We start from the raw sequence: 9,451 nt of genomic DNA on the forward strand, positions 1-9,451 counted from the left end.
GACAGTCTGCACCCTGGTACCACCGGATGGCTGCCGCATCCCACTCCCTGCTGCCTCTGGGTGTCCCCGGGTGCACGGGGGCACAGGGGGACCCCGGCCGAAGTGGGTCTTTAGGGGTGTCTTGGGTCCGACCCCCCCCCCTGCGCTGTGCACGGTAGGTCCCATCCCGTCCTGCTCTGTCCCAAGGGGAGCAGCCCAAATCGCCCCCGGGAGCCTGTTAGCAGAGAGGTGGCTCTCTCTGCCCTCCTGCCTGTGCTGGTGGCAACTGCCATCCTCCCGTCCCTCCCTGCTCAGCTCCGGGAGCACCCTGAGAGCTCCCGGCCGCGGCTGGAGCCTCCCGCGTGTGTGGAGACGCACACTCGCCGGATCCAGGCACCGGCAGGTTCATTCCAGGAACCCCCACGGGCGCGGCGGCTCTGCCTGTCCTGCTCGCAGGGGACGTCGTCCTTTGATGAGCCGATAACGGAGCCTGCCCTGCGCCTTCCTACAGGTAGCCGGAAAGTTTTATTCGTCACCGGCTGCTGGAAAGGTCACAGCGTCCTCCTCCCCCTTCTATTTCTGGCCCGTGCCCTTTCGCCGGCGGAGCGGGGGAGCGCTCCCGTCCCTGGACCCCGGACACGCCGCCTCGGTGCGGCTCCGGTGCCTCGGCCCGGGGGGGTGGGAGGGCTGCGGGGGGATGCTCCGTGCCTGCCCGTACTCTGCCGACGCCGCCCGGGCTCGTTATGGACCAGAGAAGCTGCTGCGGGGCCGTGGGAGCCATCAGCTTCCCAGGGAAATAGGGGGAATTTGGGGACGCAGCAGAAATCTTGATGCAAAACCCGCAGGAGATGGGTCTGGCCCCGGTTGTGACGGGCACAGGCGTGCTCCCAAGGTAACGGGGCTGAAGCAGTGCCCAGAGTGGGGTGCCAGGGATGCAGTGGGAAGCGTGGGTCTGGAGGAATCTCGGGAAGCGCTGAGCCCTCACCTGGGATCGGTCCCTCAGCACCCACATCCCCGCAGGCAGCTGCCCGGTGCTCTCGGCATCCCTGCACAGGCAGGGCTGGAACCGGTGATGGGAGGGAGAGTCACAGGAGCCCTGGCACAACAGGGGCTGTGGGATGCTGCTCCGTCTTACTGGTGCCACCCAAAAATAAGGAGCAAAAAGGGAGCACCTCTCACAGACAACAGGAGAGAAAAAAAAGAATTCACCCTGAAAACTGCCCGTTGCCCAAACCGTGCAGATTTTTTGCTCATACCCAAACCTTCATCTGAGCTCTCCGTGGGGGGCCAGGCAGGACCTGCCCGAGGATCCACCAGCCTTACCGGCCGCTGTGGCCTGGGATCACCCTGGACCCAGCCTCACATTCATGGGTTGACTTGCAGCCATATGAGGAGCCCTGTTGACCCTTTGAACCCAGGGGGATGCCCCCATTGCACATCATCCCAGCATATCCCGGGAGGGCTATGAGCCCAGGAAGAGCTGCAGAGGAGCCCAGCTCCCCTTTCCAGCCTCCCCAGTTTGCCCAGACGGTGTTGCACCATTAGACCCCTCGCTGTACAGAGCCTTTTCCTACTCTGGGCCAAATGAAGAGGGTTAAGAAAAGCCCCGGGGAGCTTTTTCATCCCTCTTTGTTCATGGAGCAAAGATATTCCCAGCCTGAATCTATAGATTGGCCCTTAAACTACAAAAATCTCCGGGGACCAGAGAAACAAAAGTAGGTTTTGGTTGCGGTTTGTTGTGTTTTGCGGTTTTTTCAGTTTCTTTTCCTGCGCAGACAGCCTTTGCCCAGGAGGGGTTCGCATGAAAAATGCATGTGGGGACTGGGGGAGCGGGGGGAGTGGGAGGAAGGAGCTATCGATCAAGTATCTCTGAAAGCCACACAGCTGTGCCAGCCCTGCTGCCTCTGCCAGCCCTGCCCGGCGCTCCCGGTGCCGGGCTCGGTGCCTGCCCCGGATTTGGGGTGGGGTGGCTGATGTTGTGCCCAGGAAATCACCCTGGATGCCAAAGAGGAGCCTGTGCCACAGAGTGATGTGATGCCTCTGCAATCCCTGCCCCGTCCATGACTCGCTCCAGCCGGGCTTGCACTTGCTCCTTACGGCACGCGAGAAATGGAGTCGGTCCCTTTTCTCCCCAGATCCAAAGGATGCTCCTCCCAAGCTCTGCAGGACCATAAGGAGGATCTATGGAACACCAACAGCTCTGCCCTCTCTGCCCATCAACCCACCCACCAGCCCCACACCTCTGATAAGAAATTATGATAATTGCAAACAACAACGATTCGAAGCCTGATGCAAACACAGACACAGCCCAAGCACCAGGATGGGCGGCCAGGACCAAGGTGGGCAACCAAACACTAAAGTGAGCAAGCCAATCCACCTCCCAGACCAAAAAGAGCAAGTTGAGGCATTTCTAGGTCCAAGAAGACCTGGTGCTGGCAGGAGAGCAGGGACAGGGGTCCTGCTCTCAGCTCTGGATCTGTGCTTGGTCTGGTCCCAGCAGGGCTGGTGGTCCCTTACAGGCAGTGTCCTCACTCTGTGTGGGGGCTGTAGGTGTCACCAAGAAACCCTGGAGCAGAATAAGGCACTGCAGGGGTAAAACTCTCTGCAGATGGTGCTCATTGAGGTGGGAACATCAAGGGATGGCGCTGGAGTGGATGCTTCATACTCTTGATGTCCCCCGCACCAAAACCAGCACTGCTGACTGAAATCAGCCCGGGGTCTGGGAGAACAGGAAGCACTGATTTTAGGCTTCAGCTTGGCTGAAATTCAGCTTGCCCTGAAATTTGTCCCAGATTCGAAATTTGGGAAGGATGGGAGAGGAGAAAACACTGACAAGAAAAGCAGGGGAAGACAGGGATAATCTGATCCCATAAGGGAGAAAAAATCTCTGACATCTTTACTTCTCCCTCTGGCTGGGCACTCATGTACAGCATTAGGGACCTCCTGCCTTACCAGTGACACTGGGATGGGGGCACCCAGAGGTACCCTTTTGGCCACTCCTTTGCCTGATGTGGCTGAGACTTGCTTGGTTCAAGTGCACGGGGGGAGCAGCTCAGTGCCCTGCTCACAAATGGGATTCTGGGCGCTTAGCACTACACAGGGGGCTCAAAAAAGCTGGAGAGGGCTTGCACTGTCCTCATTTCAGTGGCACAAATCTGAGAGCATTTGCCACCAGGAAGAGTTTTCAAAGGTCCATCAGCTGTCCCCTTCCTGGAACTGAGGGGGTGAGGTGTCCTCTCCTCTACTTCCTATGCTCCAAGCCAAGGGCAGGGCACTTCCTGAGCCCCTGACAGCTCTTCATGCTCTGCCTGATCCCGATGGTGCCATCAGATTTACCCTCCTTTCCCAGGAAAAACTCATGGCAGCAGAGAGAGAGTTTGGCCCAAATCACCGACTGCATGGCAGGACATCCAGCACAGACCCTCGACTCCCTGGGAACCAAACCCCAGCACGTCCCTGGCCCTGTGTGTCATGGGGGCATCAATCCCTGGGCCCACACACGATTGCCTTGAGGATGGGCAGCTCCAGCCGTGCCCGGAGCCTCGGTGCCCACAGACAGGGTGCAGGGTGCTTTCGTGGTGACCCCCATCCTGGTTCAGTGTGGAGGGGACACAGCTGTCCCCCTCCCACCTGTGTCACCCTGCAGAGCTGGCTCTGCTCGCAGAGGGGCCTCTGCCTTTATGCTGCAGGTTCTCTGAGTGCCCTCACCTAAACACAGCCTGGATTCCATCAGTGCTGGCTCTGCCGCTCCCCTGGGCTGACCCCTCGTACGTGCGCGGGGGCACCGCGGCAAACGCTGCACGGGCAGCACTGGGGAAGGGGAATGGCACGGGGGGGAACCAGGGCACAGAGCAAGGCAACATCCTCAGCCTGGCCTCACACAGAGCGTTTTTTTCATCTGTGCTTTCACTGGGGGTGTATAAGCCAAAGTGCCCCCAAACATTCATTTGAATGATTTTTCCCTCTTTATCCCAATTACAGTCACAGCAGCCCTTTCACATGGGACAGCCGGGTCTTGCCCAAGAATCTGGGAGTTCACGGAGATTCCCCAGCCCCAAACACGGCCAGGATTCTTCAATCCCCACATCTCCCTCAGGCACAGTCGGTACCCCAAAGCAAACAAACCCCACCCCTCTATAAACTCGGCGAGGCCCCGCCGAGCACGGAGCGGTTGCTAGGATGGTTTTCCATTCAGCAGGACACAAAGTATGACAACACAAAGCCTGATCCCCCTCCGTGGGGCCGGATATGTGGTACAGGGACACCCGCAGCATTTGGGCTGTACAGACCCCTCATACTCCCCCCACACGCAGACCCCTCACACTTTGCGTTTGCCACCCTGTTCCCTCCAGCCCACATCCCCCCTTCAGTCCCGGCTGGGAACAGTTTTCCTTGCAAAGGGAATTCCAGCGCGGGAAGGTGAAGGCAGCCAGGAGAGCGCTGGAGGCAGCGAGAGGGATGTGCAAGAGTGTTTTTCAAAGTTGTCTGGTAATTCTTTTTGCTGCTTTATCAAAGGCAAAGGGGCCCCCAGCGCGGCCGGGCGGGATGGGACGGTGACGGGCGGGAGACGCCGGCGAGCAGCCGGGCAGGAGCCGTGATCTTCCCGCAGCCCAGGCAAACCTCGACAGCAGTTAACGAGAGTAAAGGAACGCCGGCTGGCCCGGGATGCTCTCCCACTCAAGGCATCGGTGTTTGCAGGGACAGGGACTGAGTCTGGGATCTGCCAGGTTCTGTCTCCCACTCTCCCCACCACCGTCCTGAACTCTGCTGCCACCAAAAAGGCTTAAAAAATCCCCACTAATAACAGCAGTAGCTGCCCCATCCCTCCTGCCAGCACAGCAGCTGGGCACAGAGCAGGTCCCTTGCACCTTCCCCCTACGTGGGACACCCTCCTGGAGCAGGAGACGAGAAGGACTTACCTGCACACAGGATTCCTCTTCCCTAGCTGCGGCTCCGCTCTGCCTGATGTTCGCTCTGTGGAAGTGGGAAGCGTTTTAGATCATGCAGTAGGTTATATATTGTCTGCAAGTCTGGCCCTAGGGCGTCCATCAGTTGGTCTTGGTTTGCTCCTGCCCCTATATGGAAGATGCATCACATGCTCCACAGCTCCCAGCTATCAGCCTGGCAAAAGAGGAAAAGGAGAAGGAGAGGAGAAAGGGGGAAGAAAAAAAAATTAAAAGGATCTTCATCACTATGAAAGAGGCAGAGAGAATTTCTCAGTGGAAAACCCACCAGCCAGAAATCCCTGCCTGACTTGAACTTTCCCTGTTCTCCTTTTGTTATCCCCAGCTCCCAGTGCCCCCTTTCATCTGCTCTTCAAGGCTGGTGAGACGTGAAGGCATTTTCACCTTGATCCCGCTCCTGCTTCACCTCCAGCAGGTGAGGGGCTGAGGATTCACTGCCAAATGCCTCTGTCCATCTGCAGCTCTCCAGCACAAATTATTTACCCCTCCCCAGTAATGCCCCCGGTGCTGCCAGGCAGGGCAGGGAAGGGGCACTCCCGGGGCTGTCCAACCATCCTCCCCCAAACACACCCAGAGACCAGGTCCTGGGGCACCAGGGCCACCACACATGTGCAAAGCTGCTGAGATGGCATGTCCTGGAGTGGGGGGCTAGCCAGGAAAACTCCATGTTCTGCTTGGGGCTGCCCCCTTCACCCATCCAAGGGAAAGGGGATGGTGGGGAGCTGCCAGCACAGGGCCAGGCATGTGTGAGTGTCCTGGCCACCACCACGGTGGGGGCAGCAAGGACAGGCAGGAGGCTGCTGAACCTACTCTCCTGCCATATGTCCTGATGTTTTGAGGACATTGTCCAGCAGAAGCTGGAGTTTCCTCCCTTTTCCCCATCTCATCCTCCCCACGAGCCAGGGTGCACAGCCAGTTGTGCAGAGCAGGGGCTGCAGAAATCCCTGTTTCACGACCTTCTCCACCAGATTTTACCTGGCACCAGGCTGGTCAGCCCTTGGTGCCACTGCCACCATCCCACCAGCTCCCCACGGCAAAGGATTGGTCCTGCTTCTCCACTCACCTCCTATGTCTTGGCTGGGAGCCAAGAAGGGCAAGTCATTCTTCTGTTTTAGGTGGGGCATTCCTGGCTGGAGCTCCTCTGGGAAAGCCTTGGCTTCCCTGCCAAGCAAGCCTGCCCTCAGAAAGGGGGCACAAGGTAATGACATCCCTCCCAGACCAGAGTCTCCCTTGGAGTCTGATATCTTCTACTGGATTTGGTCACATGCAGCACAGATGGACTGTTTTTATGTCCATAATGATGGGTTCCTGCTTTTGTTATGAATATTGTGCTGCTCTTTTTCAACTGTTTTTATTTGTATTTTGTTTAAGTTCAAAATCTAAGAATTTTGTCATAAAAAATTTTGTTTGTTCCCTTCCCAAACAACCCAACCCTGGCTGGACTGACAATGTGCTCCCAAGGTCTCAGACCCTTCCTGCAAACCTGCATCTTCTTCTGACCTGCATTTCTACCTCCCTCAAAAATATTTGGGAAAAAAACAGCCTTGGGCTACACCACTTAATAGAAACAATTCTGGAACCTTGGGTACATTCACAGCTGAACATGGGTGAGGGATCCCCCATCCCCAGCTGACACAAAGAGGGGGAATTTAACTTTGAGGTGGCATCTGGCAGGACCACCTAAATACATGGCCCATGGAGCTGAGCCCCATGGGGTTGTGAGCAAAGATTTCCTTGTAACACCTTGGGAGCTGAAGGGCCAAGGGTCAGACTGGTGATGTGTCTGCACTGAAGGGTCTCTCCAGGCAGAGGCATCTAGAACCACACTCACAGAATCATGGAATATCCTGAGCTGGAGGCACCCACAAGGACCATCCAGTCCAACTCCTGGCCCTGCACAGACACCCCAACAATCCCAACAATGTCCCTGAGAGTATCATCCAAACACTCCTGCAGCTCTGGCAGCCTTGGTGCTGTGCCCACTGCCCTGGGAGCCTGTTCAGTGCCCAACCACCCTCTGGGGGAAGAACCTTTTCCTGAGATCCAACCTGACCCTGCCCTGACACAGCTCCAGCCATTCCCTGAGGTCCTGTCCCTGCTCACACAGAGCAGAGGTTGGAGCTGCCCCTCCACTGTTCCTCGTGAGGAAGCTGCAGACCCCAATGAGGTCTGACCTCAGTCCCCTCTTTTCTAGGCTGAAGAAGCCAAGTGACCTCAGCTGCTCCTCATACAGCTCTATTCCCCTCTAGAACCTTCACCATCCTCGTGTCCCTCCTTTGGGTACTCTCTAAGAGCTTTAGATCTCCTTTATATTGTGGCACCCAAAGCTGCCCCCAGGGCTTTGGGATTGTGTCTCCTGCCTTTGGTTCACCAGACCTGGGCTGAATTGAGATCTCCTACCCTGGAGCTCACACATCCATCCTGCTAAAGCTCAGCCTCACCAGTCCTCATCACTCTGAGGATCTCAGAAGGAAGGTCCTGGAAAGGCCAGTACCTGCTCTGACCATGCTTTGTCCAGATGGACCAGGATTTCCCCAGAGTGCCACATTCTCACAACATAATTGCTTCTGATGTCCCTGAGTGTTCTGGAGCCTTGTGATGCTGCTGTAGAGGGGCCCATGGCAATGCCAGAATGCCTGGTGTTCCCAAGCTCAGTTCAAATAGCTGTATCAGAGCTGTATTCCCGTGACCCTGGACATCTCCAGGGACAAGCTGCTGTGTGTCCAACCAGAACCTCCTGAGACTTTGCAAGAGCTCATCATTCCTTCTCTGCAGCTGAGGAGCACAGTGCCCTCACGGGACCCTTTCTCACAGCCACTGCTGGGACCTTCTGCCCTGGGCAGTCCCACCTTCTGGGGTCAGACAGCCCTGCTCAGAGATGGCCTGATGGAAAGGTACAGGTGCCAGTGACAGAGCAGGTCTTTCTTTTCCTTTCTGGGGTGCTCTCATTGAAAGGAAATGGCACTGCTCCTTTCTCTTGAGTTTCAACTGCACTTTGGTCCATCTCAGCCTCTTCTTATGGTTTTCAGTGACTTTCAGCAATATTGAACTTGCAGTTCTGATGGTGGACTTTCCTGCTGGATCCATACTTATCTTAATATTTGCCACACGGGGAGGTCCCTTCCCAGCTTTGGCGCTGGGGAGGTGCCCCATCTCCCCTGCCAGGACCCCCATCCCACCTGAATACCTTCCTCTCATGCTGATGCTGCCTTGGCATGGCCTCCCACCAGGCTGGGGGTGTCCTTGCCAGGATAACAGAGCTGGATTCAGCCAGGAAGCTCAAAGGCAACACACTTGCAGCTCAGACTCTGGTGGGAGACGCTGTTCTTGCTGCTGAAGGACCCAGGAAAGCAGAGTCCTGGCACAAGCCACACCTTCTCCATGTCCTGCTGAGCAGGCTCCTGCTCAACAGACTCAGCCTGCTCTCAGGGGTTGGGAACAGGAGTCAAGGGGTCAAAGCAACCAGGAGAAGTGATGTCCTTGCATTCTGTAAATCTTCCTGTGTATTTAAATGGCTCCTAAAGACTTTGGAAGGGGATGGATGAACAGACCTCACCCAGGCACTGTGGGGGTGGGAACTCCACCAGGAGTTACTGGATACAGAGAAATCCCACCTGGTTCCTGCAGTCCCTCAGCTATGACTGGTTGAAAGCTTGGAGAGTATCCAAGAGGAGTCTCGTGTAAGTTTGTTCTGCCTGTGTCCTCTCCCCTGGTTTTCCACTGTTGAGCACCACCCAGAGACCTTTCTAGAAGGACTTTTTTCATGACCTTGTGCCACCAGGTTTTTGTGTCCCATGGGGCAGGACTCAGACATGAAGAAGTTGGGGAAATCTCAGGCCGGTTCCAGAGGGACCCAGATGATATTCTCTAGATCTAGTTCAAACTTTTCCCTTGTGGGAAGACCTATTCTGTTGACAACAGCCTTCCTCAAGTCAGATGGAGAAATAAGAGCTGTGCATATATGTTTTCTGAAAGGAAATTTTTTTCCCTGAAGACCAAAGGAAGGATCAGTTCCCATTCTCATGGTGTCTGGCATCTGGAGGATTTTGTTCTTCTATCCAGAGCTAAATACTGTTTCCTCTGTTTTGCTTTTTCTGTCCACCTGAAAGTCCCACCAAAAGGTTTTGTTGAAGGTCTCAGAGCTGAATACTCAGGTGTCGACATGTCAGTACCCAGGACAGGTGTGGGTGGTTAGGACCTGAAACTATGAGCCTGGGTCCAGTTAAGGACGGAGAGCTTTGTTCTCCGAGGAGCCAGCCTTGCCTAAGTCAGCCTTACCTCTGCAAGTGGCCTCAAGCTGGCGAGAGGAACCTCCCTAGGAGCTGTTAGGACATCCTGCCCCACTGCCCTGTGAGGTCTGGGGTGGGAGGGTGGGGGGAAATCCCTGCCAAGGTTTCCATATTGCTGTGTGGGCCATAGGTGGTGGTGACCAGCATAAGTGATGGAGGCCACCACCAGTGATGGAGGAGACAGAGAGGCCTGAAGGGGCTGTGGCTGCAAAAGTTGAT

At 56.1% G+C, this 9,451-nt stretch overlaps 1 long non-coding RNA gene across 2 annotated transcripts; it reads right to left on the minus strand.

Moving 5' to 3' along the window:
- Positions 1–1,710: 1,710 nt before the first annotated feature.
- LOC135422839 (uncharacterized) lies at positions 1,711–7,519 on the minus strand. 2 transcript variants are annotated; one of them, XR_010434608.1, is made up of 3 exons: positions 7,438–7,519; positions 4,899–5,100; positions 1,711–2,139 (listed from the first exon to the last, which is right to left on the minus strand). It is a non-coding gene; the product is annotated as an uncharacterized LOC135422839 (long non-coding RNA). The 2 variants fall into 2 exon arrangements; XR_010434607.1 differs by having other exon boundaries at positions 7,385–7,471.
- Between the last annotated feature and the right edge of the window lie 1,932 nt (positions 7,520–9,451).

The sequence above is a fragment of the Pseudopipra pipra genome, chromosome 16, assembly GCF_036250125.1.
Source record: "Pseudopipra pipra isolate bDixPip1 chromosome 16, bDixPip1.hap1, whole genome shotgun sequence".
Taxonomy (NCBI): Eukaryota; Metazoa; Chordata; class Aves; order Passeriformes; family Pipridae; genus Pseudopipra; species Pseudopipra pipra.